The 18286-nt window shown below is 38.0% G+C and overlaps 1 long non-coding RNA gene across 1 annotated transcript in view; it reads left to right on the forward strand.

Annotated features, from left to right (window-relative positions):
• Positions 1-2749: 2749 nt before the first annotated feature.
• The window catches only part of LOC116583617, a 32222-nt gene continuing 16685 nt past the window's right edge, over positions 2750-18286 (forward strand). The window contains exons 1-2 of the long non-coding RNA XR_004282806.1: positions 2750-2760; positions 17748-17753. This is a non-coding gene — a long non-coding RNA (uncharacterized LOC116583617). The remainder of the gene's footprint in view (positions 2761-17747; positions 17754-18286) is intronic.

The following is an 18286-nucleotide window of genomic DNA, read 5'->3' on the forward strand; positions in this document are numbered from 1 at the left end:
TCCCACCTCTTGACTTCCTAATTATTTATTGTTCTCTACATAGAATAGTATCAAATGATAACATGCAAAAATCCAGTTTAGTTAGGACCTTACTGAAAAGTACTTACCAAAGTTATGTTTTGATTATCTTTCTTAAAAGAAGATTGGTTTGGGAGCACCTGAGTGGCTCAGTCAGTTAACAATCTCCTTTTGGCTGAGGTCATGATCACAGATCTCTGGGACTAAGCCTTGCATTGGGCTCCCTGCTCAGCAGAGAACCTGCTTCTCCCTCTCCCTATGCCCCTCCACCCCATTCAAGCTCTCTATTTATCAAATAAATAAAATATTTTAAAAATGTTTGTGGTTAAAAAATTATGTATCCCCCTATATTTGCTTTACTGGTTTAGCTGATATTCAAGATAGTTCAAGTGATATTCTGTGATTTGTGGATGAAGATAGTATCATCTACTCATCATAATATAATCTACTAATTCTACTAACTTTAAATGTTAAAGAAGGCAGATTGTATTATAGTAATAAGATAATATAGAAATAAAACTTGCTTTAAAATTGCGAATACTGTTCCCATAAGCTCAATAATTGAAATGACTAATTGGACATCAGTAAAACAGTTAAGTTGTAATTATGTCCCCTACCATTTTTATTTTTGTGCCTTTTAAAAAAGATTTTATTTATGTATTTGAGGGGGAAAAGGTCAGAAGGAGAGGGAGAAGCAGACTACCCACTGAGTGGGGCACCCACTGTGAGTCTTGATCCCAGGGCACCAGAATCATGACCTGAGTCAAAAACAGATGCTCAACTGACTGAACACCCAGGCACCCCTGTGTGTGTGTGTGTGTGTGTGTGTGTCTGTGTGTGTGTGTTACCTTTTTTTTTTCTAACTCTCTTCTCTCTCTCTGTTTTTCTTTTATTCCTCATTTTTGTTTAAATTTGAGTTAGTTAACTTACAGTGAAACTAGATTCTGGTGTAGAATTTAGTGATTCAACACTTATACACAACACCCAGTCTTAACACAAGTTTCACTCTTCTTAGCCACTATATTTTCATTACCTTTGAGATGTTCTCTGATTGGCCATAGCTGCCTTCTGCAGGCAGCTAAAACTGATCATCTATTCCCAAATTCCTTAGGTTCCCAAACTGCCTCTATTCCTCACATCAAAAATCCCTGGTTTTTGTCTTACCAAGGTGATTATGTTTTAATAGAAGTTTTTCTTTTTTTTTTAAAGGCCTTACTTAACATGTTTTGTAGCACTACTAAATACAGAATATCTATGTGGTAAGTTCGGTATGAGGACTCAAAGGGGAAATGGCTAGATTTATCTACTTTCACAAGGGAAGTCTCTCTAGAGGTATAAGCCTATTTTTTTTCTTTTTTGTTTACTTAGAATTGAAGGACAAATTAGAAAAAAAATTGTAGAATTTTTAATGTGCATTTCAAAGAAGAGAAGTAGTATCTTAGTGCTTCAACTCATGGACTCTAGAATCAAACTGAAGAGGGTTTTATTTCCAGTTATACGCAAAACCAGCTGTATGTCATGTTAAAAAGTAAACCATAGGACATTAATGTGGTCATTTAGGCCAATTCACCAAATCAGGTCTTAATATCTAACCTAACGACAGGCAGTTACAACTTCCCCCAGAAATCTAGTTTTAAATAGTCAGTCACTAGTTTTGCCTTAAACAATCTTTTCTTTTGCTAATATCTTCTTGCAAAAACACCCTTCCTATAAAAATTTTCCTTTTTCTTTTCTTTTTTTTTTTTAACAAATCCTTGGAGCTTCCTGCACCTGCTACATGGAATGCTGCCCAATTAAGGAATAACTCAATAAAGCCATTTAGATCTTCACATTTACTTAGTTGAATTTTGTTTTTTTAGCAAGTTTGATTGCAGCAGTGAAACCTGAAATGAACCTCAGTTGGTTTTGGGGAACAATAACAAACATAAGCATGAGAAAAATGAGCTTTTTTAGTTGACCTTCTCACCATTTCTGAGGGCCATTGGTGAGTTCCTCAGTTGAACTTCATTTTTTTTTTTTTTTTTTTGAGTTTGAGCTCCCAACCTAATTGGCTTTTATCTATAGGGCAGCTTGAACAAGCAGAGGGAACTGCCTAGGGCTAAGTCCCTATCATTTTAGTCTACATTTCCTCATGTAGAGGATCCCAGACCTTAACTGGATTCCACACTGGAAACTACTCATGGTTTATTCTGCAACTTTCCATTTGCTTCAAATCCTCCTCCAGATTAGATATCAGGAATTGCTGGTGGCAGATTTAGTTCTCCATTTGTTTGGAATCAATCTGAAGCCTGAATTCCTTGGAGTTTGCTGATCTAAATATTTCCTGAATTTCAAGGCTTCATGGAAATCACTGGTCCTGTGCACAGGACCTTCTTATGGCCAAGATGCAGTAACAACTCTTGGTTACTTCTGATATATTAAAGTGAACAGGTTTGTTTGCCTTGTTTTGTGTAGATAAAGGTCATTATTTATTGGTATCTCAAAAGTGATGAGAAGTTAGGAAAGGAAGGGAAAAATGAAGGGGAAGGGGGAATCAGATGGAGAGACAAATCATGAGAGACTATGGATTCTGGAGAAAAAAATTGAGGGTTTTGGGGGTGGGGTGGGGAGATGGGGTGGCCTGGTGATGGTATTAAGGAGGGCAAGTGTGTAATGAGCAGTGGGTGTTATACACAAATAATGAATCATGGAACCCTACATCAAAAACTAATGATGTAAGAATGTAATAAAGCACTTTAAAATGTTTAAACCTAAAGCAAACAAACAAACAAACACACAAAAAACTAATGATGTACTGTATGGTGACTAACACAATTAAAAAAAAAAAAGTGATGAGAGAAAAATTCCAAAGGCCTGGTATGCAAGGGAACCCATTTTAGATTTCCTTCTAAGTCAACATGACTTTACATAAACTTTGTTTAGACCAAAAGCCTGATTTATGTTCCACCAAGGATACATTGTGTCCCTGCTTTGTGCATTAGGAGCCATCTTGTCCTTAAGATGTCAATGTTCCTACTCCTTGCATCCTTTGTCATTAAAACTTGTTATTCCTGCCTATATGCTATATATAATCTTTTGAGACTTTACAAGATGTAAAAAGCATATAACCCTGTACGAATTGGTCATTCTCTGGGGCACTTTGCTCCTTGTAAAGAATGTGTTTCCTGGGAAACTTGGGCTTTCCTGTCCGAACTTGGGCTTGAATAACACTCTTTCTTTTAGAGAATCTAAAAAGTTCATTCATTTCGCATTGACAGAATCCAAAAATAATCCTAGCCCTTTGCTTTTGTTTGAAGGTACCCCAATTACATTTCAGAAACTGCTGATAGTAGATGCAGTTCTCTAATTGTTTGGAATCAGCCTACAGTCTGCATACTTTGAGGCTTGTAAGCTTAGTCTTGTCCCCATTCCTCAGATTATTAGTGTGGTTCGAGGACATGAAGATGAACAACTAAAATAAATGGAATCCTCTAAATCCAAAGGGTTGAGTGCACTACATTTTAACATGCCTGCTTATTTTATGTCTGAGAATGATACTTCTAGAACTTGTAGATATCTATCAAGTTGGAAAAAATTACTGATAATAACCTGGAATTACAATTGCCATTATGGGGAACTCTCCAATTAGAGAAGTTTGTTTAAGTGCCTTGAAAGCAAAAGTTCCCAATTAAATATGGAGAATGGAATATTTATTTGAAATAGCATGCAAAAGGCTCCAAAATGCTTCAAAATTCTAAAATAGTTTCACTTAAAGATCCACTGCCAAGAAGCTAATGAAAAATTAGAGATAAAAGGTACTAAAACAAATTGCAATAAGATGGATGTATAAGATTGGCATGAATCCTACTGTTTCACTCTATTTTCCTTTGAGTACTCATTCTAGTAATCCTGTGTGAATTGTCTTTCTATTCTGATGGCATTTTTAATAGATCTTTTTTTTACTTTTTCTTTTTTGTGTGTGTTTCCAATGTTTATTTAAATACTAGCTGGTTAATGTATAACATAATATTAATTTCAGGAGTATAATTTAGTGGGGCACCTGAGTGGCTCAATCAGTTGGGCATCTGCCTTTGGCTCAGGTTCCTGGGATCAAACCCCACAACTGGCTCCTTGTTCAGTGGGAAGTCTGTTTGTCCCTCTCCCTCTGCCTGCTGCTCCCCCTGCTTATGCACTTTCTCTTTCTGTGTGTCAAATAACTAAATAAATATTATATTTTCTAAAAACGAGTATAATTTAGTGATTCATCACTTACATATAATACCCAGTGTTCATCACAAGTGCTCTCCATAATACCCATCATCCATTTTGCCTATTCCCCCATCCAATTCCCCTCCTCAGTTTATTTTGTATATTAAGAGGCTCTTATGGTTTGCCACCCTCCCTTATTTTTCCCCATCTCTATCTATGTTAAATAACAATGGTGAGAGTGGACATCTCTGTCATGTTGCTGAACATAGAGGAAATGCTCTCACTTTTTTCCCATTGAGGATGATACTAGCTGTGGGTTGTTCACATATGACCTTTGTGATGTTGAGGTATACTGCCTCTATCTCTACTTTGATAGGAGTTTTTATCAAGAATGGATGCTGTATTTTGTCAAATGTTTTTTTCTGCATCTATTGAGAGGATCACATGGTTCTTATCATTTCTTTTACTAATATGGTGCATCACTCTGATTGATTTGCAAATACTGAACTACCTTTGCAACCTAGGAATAAGACTCATCTGATCATGGTGAAAAATTCCTTTAATGTATGGTTGCATAGGACTTGCTAGTATCTTGTTGAGAATTTTTGCATCAATGTTCATGGCCTGTAATTCTCCCTTTTAGTGTGGTCTTTGTTTTTGGAACAAAGGTAATGCTGTCCTTATAGAATGATTTTGGAAGTTTTCCTTCCATTTTGAATTTTTGGAACATTTTGAGAGGAATGGGCATTACGTTTTCTTTAACTATTTGTTATAATTCATATCGGGAGCCCTAAGGCCCTGGAATTTTGTTTGTTGGGAGATTTTTTTAAAAAAAATTTATTAACGTATAATGTATCATTTTTTTTCCTGGGAACAGGTCTGTGATTAATCAATCTTACATAATTTACGGCACTTAGAATAGCACATACAGTTGCCAGTGTCCATCACCCAAGCTCCTCTCCCTTCTTGCCTGCTGCAATCCATTAACCCTCAGTTTGTTTCCTGATATTTAGAGTCTCTTATGGTTTGTCTCACTCTCTGGTTTCATCCTGTTTCACTTTACCCTCTATTCCCCATGAAGCTTGGCGTTGCTTCTCAAATTCAACATACCAGTGAGATATATGATAATTGTCTCTCTGAAAGACTTGTTTCACTTACCATAATACCTTCAAGTTTCAGCCACAGTATTGTAAATGGCAAGATTTCATTTTTATGGTTGCATAATATTTCATTGTATATATACCACTCCTTCTTATCCATTCCTTTGTAGATGGAAGTCTAGTCTCTTTCCAGAGTTTGGCTACTGTACACATTTCTGCTGTAACATTGGGGAGTACATTGCCCTTTGGATCACTACATTTGTATCTTTGGAGCAGGTGAGGGAAAAATAATACAAAATGACTTTAAATAAAGAACACAGTGACATCATCAAGTATAATAACATTCACATCATACAGATTCCAAAAGGAGAAGAGAGAAAATGAGGCAAAACTTTTTGAAGAAATAATAGCTGAAAACATCCCAAACCTGTGGAAGAAAAGAGAAGTCCAGATCCAGGATTCATGGTTTCCTAAAGGAAATCAACCCAAGGAGGTCCACAACCAAGACACATAGTGATTAAGATAGCAAAATGTCATGATAAAGATGAAATTCTTAAAGTAGCAAAGGAAAAGAAAACAATCACATGTAAGGAAAACCCGATAAGGCTATTGGCCGAATTTTTCAGCAGAAACAATATAGGCCAGAAAGGAATGGAAAGACATATTCAGAATGCTAAAAGAAAAAAAAAAGAGTTAAGATGGGAGAGTAAGAGGGGGACTTTTTGCATGCCTTATCCCTCAAACACAGCTAAATAGCTGTCAAATTATCCTGAACACCCAGATAATTGACCTGAGGACTAAGAGAACACACTGTACAAGTACACAGAGAAAAGAGACCACATTGTGGAAGGAAAGAACTACAGTAGTGTGATTTGTGGGAGAAAAGAATCATAGGTGCCACATAAGGGAGGGAGCCCTGATCGTGGAGAGAGGACTGAGAGAAAGAGAGAGAGATAAAGCAACACTCCAGGGATTGTGCAAGAAAAACACTTGTGAAGAACTATTCACTGAAAAAAAAAAAAAAAAGCAAGTTGCTGATTATCCCAACTTTTTACAAGCAGCAGAGCTGGAAGACAGAAGTTTTAGAAGTCGGTGCCATCTTCTGGGTTGAGCCTGGTGGACATAGCAGATCTCCTGTAATGAAGGAGAGCAGAGGCCCAGGAGCAGACAGAGTGCTCTGTGGATCCCCTGGGTCACGCTCTGAAAGACAGTCAGGTTCTGAGAGTACATCTGGGAGAAGTGGCACTGCCTCTAAGGGAACAAAAGGGCCAGTGGGTACTACTGAGCTGCTCAATTCATTAGCATTTGAGCAGAGACAGTTGCTGAGGGCAGCTAACCTGGATGATAGCTTCTTGTAACACTTGGAAAAAAAAATCCCCTGTGCAGTTGTGTGACTGGTTTTCTGGAACAAACAAACTAGTACCAACCACAGAACAGTGAGACCCTCCCCTAGAGGATCAGTGTGGTTCATGCCATGCTAATTTCCTAAAATTTGGAGTTTTGGAACTTAGCCATGTGCCTGAGGTAAAACACTGCAGATGGCTTGGACACAGATGAAGGCAAGGATCTTATGAAAGTCCAGATCATAAGAAGGAATATTGGTTACTGTTCTATATTTTTTTTTCTCTGAGAGTGGCAGAGGTGAACTCACCTCTCAGGAAGAGAGAGGGCTGACATCATTTTTCACCCTTCCCATCAGCACAGACAGACTTCAGGAAGTGGCACAGCACACACAGTAGAGGATTGATCCATCTCCACAAAGCCCTGACCTGTGAGCTCTGCAGGTGCCCTTTTTACTAGGGCAAGTGTGATTCAGAGCCAGAGCAGAAGGTGGTCCCTCCCCCAGAAGACCAGCATAAACTTGCCACGCATACCAGGTCTACTGATCATAGAGAGCTGCAAAGCTTCAGCTCAAGTGGAAATAGATCCAGGCATGTGCTTTCCAAACCAACAAAAGACAGAGACCTAAACAAAATGCCAAGATGGAGGAATTCACCACGTAAAAAAGGAGCAAGAAGAGGTCATGGGCAGGGAGCTAATCAAAATGGACATAAGTAACATGCCTAAAAGCTTTTAAAACAAAAATCATAACAATACTAGTTGGGCTTCACAAAGAAACAGAGGAAATCGGAGAGACCCTTACCACAGAGATAAAAGACCTAAAACCTAGTCAGGCTGAAATTAAAACAAAACAAAATAAAACAAAGCAACAACAACAAACATGATATATTTGAGATGCAGAGCTGACTGGAGGTAATGACAATAAGGACAGAAAAAACAGAGGCATGAATAAGTGGTATAGAAGATAAAATTATAGAACATGATGAAGCTGAAAGAAGAGAGAAAGAAAAATATATGATCACATACATAGACATAGGGAATTCAATGAATCCATAAACCATAATTGCATTGTATCCTAGGAATCCCAGAAGAAGAAGAGAAGGAAATGGTTCAAAAGTCTTATTTGAGTAAATTATAGCGGAAAAATTTCCCAACTTTGGTAATAAAGCAGATATCCAAATTCAGAAAGCACAGTGAATGCCCATCGAAATCAACAAAAACTGGCCAATATCAAGAGATATCATATTAAAATTTGGAAAATACAGAGATAAGGAAAGATTCCTGAAAGCAAAAAGGGAAAATAAATCCCTAACCTGTAAGAGAAGACAAATCAGGTTAGCAGCAAGTCTACATGAAAACGTGACAGGCCAGAAGAGAGTGGCATGATATGTTCAACATTCTGAATTGGAAAAATATGCAGCCAAGAATACTTTATCCAGCAAGGCTGCCATTCAGAAAAGAAGGAGAGATAAAAAGTTTCCCAGGCAAACAAAAATTAAGGAGTTAGTGACCACTAAACCAGTACTTCAAAAAATGTTAACAGGGACTCTTTGGGAAAGAAAAACCAAGAGAAACAAAGACTAGAAATGAATAGCAAAAATCTACAGAAGCAACAACTATACAGATAATACAATGGCACTAAATTCATATCTATCAATAATTACTCTGAATGTAAATAGGGTAAAAGTTTAAATTAAATCAGATAGGATATCATAATGGATAAAACAGACAAGCAAACAAAAACAAGACCACCTATAGTTGCCTACCAGAGATTCATATTAGACATGAACACAACTCTAAACTAAAAGTGAGGAGATGGAGAACCATCTATTATGTTACTGAATGTCAAAAGAAGCTGGAGTACCTGTTTTATCAGGTCAACTCAATTTTAATGTTTTTTTAATTTATTTATTGGACAGACAGAGATCACAAGGAGGCAGAGAGGCAGGTAGAGAGAAAGAGGAGGAAGCAGGCTCCCTAAGCAGAGATCCTGATGTGGGGCTTGATCCCAGGACCCTGGGATCATGACCCGAGCCGAAGGCAGAGGCTTTAACCCACTGAGCCACCCAGGCACCCCAAATTTAAAGCAAAGACTGTAACAGATGATGGCCACCATATAATAATAAAGGGGTCAATCCAACAAGAAAATCTAACAATTTTAAATATTTATACCACAAACTTGGGAGGACACAAATATATAAATTGATAAATAACAAACATAAACTCACTGAAAATAATCAATAATAGTAGGAAATTTAATGCCCCACTTACAGCAATGGACCGACCCTCTAAACCAAAAATCAATGAGGGAATAATGGTTCTCTATAACACACTGGATCAGAAAGACTTAGCAGATATATTCAGAACGTTTCATCCTAAAGCAGTAGAATACACATTATTTCCAAATATATATGGAATATTCTCCAGAATAGATCACATACTGGGTCTCTAATCAGCCCTCAGTACAAATGATTGAGATCATACCATGATATTTGGAGACCGCAATGCTATGAAACTTGAAATTAACCACAAGACAAAGTTAGGAAAGAACACAAATACATGGAAGTTAAAGAACATACTACTAAAGACTGACTGGATTTAAGTAGGAAATTAATGAAGAAATTTAAAAAAAATAAATGGAAGCCAACAAAAAGGAAAACAAGACAGTACAGAATCTTTGCAATGCAGTGAAGATGGTTGTAAGAGGGAATTACATAGCAATATAGGGCTACATCAAGAAGCAAGCAAAGCTCAAATACACAACCTAACCTTATACCTAAAGAAGTCAGAAAAAGAATAGCAAATGCAGCTTAAATCCAAAATACTTAGGTGGCTCAGTCAGTCAGTTAATTGTCTGCCTTTGGCTCACGTCATGATCCCAGAGTCCCTGGTTAAGGAGAGCCTGCTTCTCCCTCTCCCTTTGCATTTGCTACCCCCCTTGCTTATGCTCTCTCCCTCGCAAGAGCACTCTCTCATTCAAACAAATAAATATTTTTTTTTTAAAAAGACTAAACCCAGCAGAAGGGAAATAATAAAGAATAGAACACTAATAAATGATATAGAACCAAACAAACAAAAAACAAACAAACAAACAAAGAGTAGAAAAGACCAACAAAACTAAGAGCTGATTCTTTGAAAGAATTAAGAAAATTGATAAACCCTTAACCAGACTTATCCAAAGAAACAAGAAATGACCCAAATAAATAAAATCATGAATGAAAGAGGAGAGATCACAACCAACATCACAGAAATACATATAATTATAAGAGAATATTATGAAAAATTACATGCCAAAAATGGGAAATATGCAAGAAAGGAATAATTTCCTAAAAGTATAGAAACAACCCAAACTGAAATGGGACAAAATAGAAAATTTGAACAGATGCATAACCTGAAAAAAAAAAAAAAATCACGATTCAAAAATCTCCCCTAAACAGTCAAGGGCCAGATAGCTTCCCAGGAGAATTCTGCCAGGACATGTAAAGAAGAGTTAAAAACTATATTTCATTAATTTACCAAAAACAAATTTCAGTGGGAGTTCAATCAATGTGATAAACCACATTAATGAAGGAAGGGATAAGAACCATATGATCCTTTCAATAGAAGCAGAAAAAAGCATTTAGCAATGTACAGCAACCATTCTTGATAAAAACCCTCAGTAAAGTAGGGATAGAGATAATGTATCTCAACATCATAAAGGCAATATTCAAAAAATATACAGCTAATATCATCCTCAATGGGGAAAAACTGAGAGCTTTTCCTCTATATTCAACAAGACAAGATGTCAATTCTCACCATTGTTATGTAATAGTACTGGATATCCTAGCCTCAGCAACCAGACAACAAAAAGAAATAAAGTCTTCCAAATTGGCAAGGAAGAAGTCAAACTTTCACTATTCACAAAAGACATCACACTCTAAGTAGAAAACACTAAAGGCCCCACCAAAAAAATGATGGAACTGATAGACCAATTCAGCGAAGTTGCAGGATATAAAATCAATGTAGAAAAATCTGTTGAATTTCTACACATCAATAATTAATGGGCAGAAAGAGAAATCAAGGAATTGTTTCAACTTACAATTGCACCAAAAATTGTAAGATACCTAGGGATACATATAACCTGAAAGGTAAATGATCTATATTCTGAAAATTATAGACACCTATGAAAGAAATTGAAGAGGACAGAAAGAAATGGAAAAAATGTTCCATGCTCATGGATTAGAAGAATAAATATTGTTAAAACGTCTACACTATCAAAAGGAATGTATACTTTTACTGCAATCCTTATGAAAAAACAACCAGCATTTTTCACAGAATTAGAACAAACAAACCCCAAATTTGTATGGAATGGCAAAGGACTAGGAATAGCCAACACAATCTTGATAAAGAAAAACAAATCTACCTGGGGGCATCACAATTTTTGACTTCAAGCTATATTACACAACTATAAAGATCAAGATAGTATGGTGCTGGCACAAAAAGAGACACATAGATCAATGGTACAGAACAAAAAACCTAGAAATTGACCCAAAACGAGATGATGAATTAATCTCTGAGAAAGCAGGAATTAATATTTAAAGGGAAAAAATGCAGTCTTATCCACGAATAATGTTGGGGAAACTGGACAGCAGTATGGAGAAAAATGAAACTAGACCACTTTCTTACACCAAGCACACGCACATGCACACGCGTGTGTGCACACACACACACACAAACACACACATACACAACTCAAAATGGATGAAAGACTTAAATGTGAGATAGGAAACCATCAAAATCCTAGAGAGGAACACAGGTAACAACTTCTCTGACCTTGGCTGTAACAAGTTCTTAGTAGACATGTCTCTGGAGGCAAGGCAAATATGAACTATTGGGACTTCATCAAGATTTAAAAAAAAAAAAAAAAACCTTCTACACAGTGAAGGAAAAAGTCAAAACTAAGAGGCGATTTATAGAATGGGAGAAGATATTTGTAAATGACATATCTGATAAAGGGTTAGTATCCAAAGTATATAAAGAATTTATCAAGCTCAAAACCCAAAAAGCAAATAAGGCAGTGAAGAAAGGGGTAGAAGACATGACTAAACATTTTTCTGAACAAGGCATCCACATATCCAATAGACACATGGAACATTGTTCAGCATCACTCATCATCAGGGGAATACAAATCAAATGTATGATAAGATACCAACTCACACCTGTCAGAATGGCTAAAATTAACAATACAGGAAAGAACAGATGTTGGTGAAGATTTGGTGAAAAAAGAACCCTCTTACTTTGTTGGTGGGAATGTAAATTCATACAGCCACTCTTGAAAACAGTATGGAGGTTCCCTAAAAAAGTAAAAGTAGAACTACCCAAGACCCAGAAACTGCACTACTAGGTGTTTACTCAAAGATACAAAAATGCTGATTCTAAGGGGCATGTGGGGACGCCTGGGTGGCTCAGTTGGTTAAGCAGTGCCTTCGGCTCAGGTCATGATCCCAGCGTCCTGGGATCGAGTCCCGCATCGGGCTCCTTACTCGTCAGGGAGCCTGCTTCTCCCTCTGCCTCTGCCTGCCATTCTGTCTGCCTGTGCTCGCTCTCTCTCGCTCTCTCTCTCTCTGATAAATAAATAAAATCTTAAAAAAAGGGGCATGTGTACCCCAATGTTTATAATAGTATAATCAACAATAGTCAAATTATGGAAAGAGTCCAAGGGTACACTGATTGATGGGATAAAGATGAAGTGGAGATTTTATATGTATGCGGTATATTCAGCCACACAAAACAATGAAATATTTTGCAGTGATGTGGATGGAAATAAAATGTGTTATGTTAAATGAAATAAGTCAGAGAAAGATTTCATATGACTTCACTCATATGTGGAAATTAAGAAACAAAACAGATGAAAATAGTCAAAGGCAAAAACAGAGGAGAGCAAATCATAAGATCTTTTAACTACAGAGAACAAACTGGTGGTTGATGGAGCAAAGTTAGTAGGAGATGTCCTAAGTAGGTGATGAATATTAAAGAGAGCACGTGTTGTGTTGAGCATGGGATGTTCCTATGTAAGTGATGAATCACTAAATTCTACTCCTGAAATCAATATTACACTTTATGTTGACTAAATAGAATTTAAATAAGAACTTGAAGAAAAAATAAAAAGGAAAGGAAAGAATCTTCAGTCAAGGATACTCTATCCAGAAAGGAGGTTGTTTAGAATAAAAGAGAGTTTCCCAGAAAAGCAAAATTTTAAGGAATTCATAACCACTAAACCAGCCCAGTAAGAATTGTTTGAGGAGACACTGAGTGAAATTGAAAGAATTTAATTAGGAGTAAGAAAAGTAGGAAGCAAAAAGTCAGTAAAAATAAGTATATCTTCAAAAACCAAAGTACTGATAAGCTAGAAGGATGTACCTGTACCCTAAAGTGAGCTGATTACCTACCAAAGAACTCGGATCGCCCATGAAATCAGCCTGAGATTAGAATTATACACTTCTGGATCTCTATGGGGACAGAAGATACCAGTGAGCAGCTAAATCAGAGTGGGAACATTGGACTGATATTGGAAGATAAACAAAGGGGGAGGGAGCCACCAATAGTGACCCATTGGAAAGTAATACCCAATATGAGAGTGCCTTGTGATTGGGGACCAGCATTAACTTGGAGTCTGGTTGAAAGCATTCAAAAAGAGCAAAGGATCATGGAGGGAAATTGTGGGAACTGGGGCAGTTAGGGACAGGGGCTTAAGTACCCAGATCCAGGACAGCAACCCCTGGCGCTGAGCCAGAGAGAGTGTGGCAAATAAGCCAGTTCTTGGTCCCTGAGCCACCAGTGCCCCTGAGAGCATCTGGGTGGTGGCTCCCATGAAGAGCAGGGACCCTCGCCAGCCAGCGGAACCACAGCCTTTTGCACCTCCATGCGTGTGCCGCGCTACCAGAGCCTAAGTTAAGTTCCACTACTCCCCCACCCCCAGCCATGGCCAGAGAGGTGTGGATAGGCGCCAAACGGCAGAACCACAGCCTTTTGCACTCTCCAAGTGCCCCACTACCAGAGTCTGAGTCACGCCCCTCACCCCTCCCTGAGACAGGGGTGTGCAGGCATCAGTTGGCACTCTCTTGGACCTGGAGAGTCTGAGCACTCCCTGCCCCGGCCAGCGGGAAAATCTCAGTGCGCTATCACTGCTTGGTACCACTCTGGAGGTCTGGAGGGGCCCAGAGAGCCGTGGCTATGGAGGGTTTGGGTACAAGTGGGAGTTCCTGTGACCCCAGAGACTGTGACTGGAAACGTGCTCTGCCCGCAGCTGAGGGGGAATTTATGTGCTCTAGATCACACAGAGGGGAAGAAACGGGCTTCTCTCTGAGAGTGAGGTCTAGGGGCAGTTTGCTTTCCTCTAAACCTCCAAAAACCATCAAAAGCTGCCAAGGCGAGAGACAACAACGGAACAAACAGACAAAACAACCTCCAGAGAACAAAAGCCTAAAAGCCGGTTTCCTCAGAGCCCACCCCCTTGATGGGGGCAGGAGGACTTAACTCAGGGAACACTGCCTGAAAATCCAGGTGGTAGGCTCCTCTCCCAGATAGCCAACCAGGAAAAAAGAAAAAAAAAAAAAAAAAGACAAGAGAACAACCACAACTACTTCATAGATACAACTTTTATTTTGAATTCATTCCCACTACTCTGGTTTATTTTTTTAAAAGATTTAGAGCGTATCATGCTTAGCGAAATAAGTCAAGCAGAGAAAGACAACTATCATATGATCTCCCTGATATGAGGAAGTGGTGATGCAACATGGGGGCTTAAGTGGGTAGGAGAAGAATAAATGAAACAAGATGGGATTGGGAGGGAGACAAACCATAAGTGACTCTTAATCTCACAAAACAAACTGAGTGTTGCTGGGGGGAGGGGGTTTGGGAGAAGGGGGTGGGATTATGGACATTGGGGAGGGTGTGTGCTTTGGTGAGTGCTGTGAAGTGTGTAAACCTGGTGATTCACAGACCTGTACCCCTGGGGATAAAAATATATGTTTATAAAAAATAAAAAATTAATTAAAAAAAACAAGAAAAAAAAAGATTTTATTTATTTATTTGACAGACAGAGACCACAAGTAAGAAGAGAGGCAGGCAGAGAGAGAGGGAAGCAGGGTCCTCACTGAGCAAAGAGTCCAACGCAGGGCTCAATCCCAGGACCCTGAGATCATGACCTGAGCTGAAGGCAGAGGATCTAACGCACTGAGCCACCCAGGCGCCCCTCCTTTTTTTTTTAATAGATAATTTTTTAACCTATTTACCATCACAGTGTGATGTCCAGTACATCAAATACCACAATAACCTTTTAACCTGAACTCTTTGATACATATACTTGTGTTTTTCTTTTCCTTTTCTTTTTTTATAATTTATAAATTTAATTTAATTTTATTCTTTTTTAATTTTTTTAATATTCATATAGAGTTAAACTTCAAGGTAATCCCCTTTCCCCAATCAATGCTACCCCTATAGGTAAACCAGTTTTTAATCCCCCTTTATCCTAGGAACGTTGAGTCCTTTAACAGAGATAACAAGATACATCCAGGAAGAATCAAAATAACCTTTCTCGCCCACACTAAGAGTTTATAACCACTCTCTCATCTTTTTCTTCCACCAGTGTTTCAGTGTATCTGTTTTTGTCCTGGTAGTATATCACTCCTATACTTGGGGTTCTTTCTGATGAGGTTCTCTCTCTTTTTTTTTTTGTATATATATATATATATATATATATATATATATATCTGTATATATATATATATATATATGTATATATACATGTATGTATATACATATATACATATATATATATTCCCCTTGTCATCTACTTTTATAAGTCTTTTTATTTGTATACTTAATTAATCTTAACTTGGGGCGCATTTGGGCTGGGTCTTCTCTTTTATTTTATCCTTCACTTTTCCCTGTCTCTCTCTCTCTCTCTTTTTTCTTCCTTTTTTTTTTTTCTTTCTTTGGGTGGAAACTCTGCTCAGAAATGTTGCAAGGTGCACCTTGACTGCACCACGGTTGATACATTCAGCTACATCCATTGAGCCAGCTCTCACCAAAATAACTAGGAGGAGGAATGCCCAATAGAGGAAAAATTCAGAGACTGGGCCTTCTGCAACAGAGATAATGGCTATGGACATAGACAATATGTCAGAAAGGTAATTCAAGCTAACAATTATCCAGGCAATAGGTAGGTTGGAAAAAGCCATGGATGACCAAATGGAATTGATTAGGGCAGAACTGAAAGCCACCAGGGATGATGTTCACAATGTTCTCAATGAGTTCCTGATCTAATCTAGATTCTCTAAAAGCTAGGGTAACTGAGGCAGAAGATAGAATTAGTGATCTGGAGGACAAACAGAGAAAAAGGATCAGAAGGAAGCCTGGAGCAAACAGCTTAGAAGCCAAGAAAACAGAATTAGGGAAATAAATAACGCCATGAAACGTTCCAACGTCAGAATTATTGAAATCCCTGAGGGGGAGGAGAAAGAAAAAAAGACTACAAGATATAGTTGAACAAATTCTCCACGAAAATTTTCTCAATCTCGTGAATGGAACCAGCGTTCATGTACTAGAGGCAGAACTGTCTCCCTGCAGGATTATAGAATCTAGAAAGACCTCAAGACACCTGATAGTGAGAATGATGAATCATAATTGTAGACAGGAGCTCTTGAAAGCAGCTGGGACAAAGAAATTCCTTACATACAGAGGAAAGACCATCAAAATAACATCAGACCTGTCCACAGAAACCTGGCAAGCCAGAAAAATCTGGCAAGACGCATTCAGGGCACTAAATGAGAAGAACCTGCAGCCAAGAATACTTTATCCAGCAAGACTGACATTGAAAATGGATGGAGAGATAAAGAGCATCCAAGACCAGCACGGTTTAAAAGAATATGCACCACCAAGCCGACACTGCATAAAATATTAAGCGGGGGTTCTATAAAAGAGGAAAAATCCTAAGAATATCATTGTACAGAAACATATGGAGACAATCTATAGAAACAAAGACTTCACGGGTAACACGATGTCATTAAAAACGTATATATCAATAATCACTCTCAATGTGAATGGCCTAAATGCGCCCATTAAATGACACAGGGTTGCAGATTGGACAAAATGACAGGACCCGTCCATATGTTGTCTACAAGAGAGCCATTTCGAACCTAAGGATACACCTAGACTGAGAGAGAAGGGATGGGGAAGTGTCTTTCAGGCCGATGGGCCTCAAAAAAAGCTGGGGTAGCAATTCTCATATCAAATAAATTGGATTTTAAACTAAAGACTATAGTCATAGATACAGAAGGACACTACATCATTCTTAAAGGGACTACCCACCAAGATGATCTAACAATTGTAAATATGTATGCCCCCCATATGGGAGCAACCAATTACATAAGAAAACTGTTAATCAATATAAAGAGTCATATTGATATGAATGCATTAATAGTAGCAGATCTTAACACGCCACTCTCAGGAATAGACAGATCAACCAAGCAGAAATCAATAAAGAAACAAGAGCATTGAATGACACTTTGGACCAGATGGACCTCATAGATATATACAGAACATTCCATGCAAAAACAACAGAATACTCATTCTTCCCGAGAGCACATGGAACCTTCTCCAGAATAGACCACATACTGGGTCACCAATCAGGACTCAACCGATACCAAAGGATTGAGATTATTCCATGCATATTTTCAGATCACAATGCTTTGAAACTGGAGCTCAACCACAAGGAAGAGTTTGGAAGGAACTCAAATACCTCGAAATGAAGGACCACCTTGTTTAAGAATGCCTGGCTCAACCAAAAGATCAAAGAAGAACTTAAAGAATTCATGGAAACCAATGAGAATGAAGACACTTTGGTCCCAAACCTATGGGATGCAGCAAAGGCCCTCTGAAGGGGGAAATGCACAGCCATCCAAGCCTCCCTCAAAAAAATTGAAAAATTGAAAATACACCAGCTGTCTCTACACCTTAAAGAACTAGAGAATCAACAACAAATTAAGCCAACTCCACACACAAGAAGTATAATAATCAATATTAGAGCAGAGGTAAATGAGATAGAAACCAGAGATACAGTAGAACGTATCAATGAAACTAGAAGCTGGTTTTTTGAAAGAATCAATAAGATTGATAAACCATTGCCCAAATTAATCCAAAAGACAAGAGAGAAGGCCCAAATTAATAAAATTATGAATGAAAAGGGAGAGATCACAACTAACACCAAGGAAGTAGAAACAATCATCAGAAGTTATTATCAACAGTTATATGCCAAGAAGTTAAGCAACCTAGATGAAATGGATGCATTCCTCGAAAACTACACACTTCCAAAATTGAACCAGGAAGAAATTGACAACCTGAATAGACCAATATCTAGTAACGTGATTGAAGCAGTAATTAAAAACCTCCCCAAAAACAAGAGCCCGGGACTTGACGGATTCCCTGGGGAATTCTACGAAACTTTCAAAGAAGAAATAACACTATTCTCCTGAAGCTGTTCCAAAAATTTGAAGCAGAAGGAAAACTTCCAGACTCTTTTTATGAAGCCAGCATTACCTGATCCCCAAACCAGGCAAAGACCCCACCACAAAGGAGAATTTCATACCAATATCACTGAT

Source organism: Mustela erminea, chromosome X (genome assembly GCF_009829155.1).
Source record: "Mustela erminea isolate mMusErm1 chromosome X, mMusErm1.Pri, whole genome shotgun sequence".
NCBI classification, from domain to species: domain Eukaryota; kingdom Metazoa; phylum Chordata; class Mammalia; order Carnivora; family Mustelidae; genus Mustela; species Mustela erminea.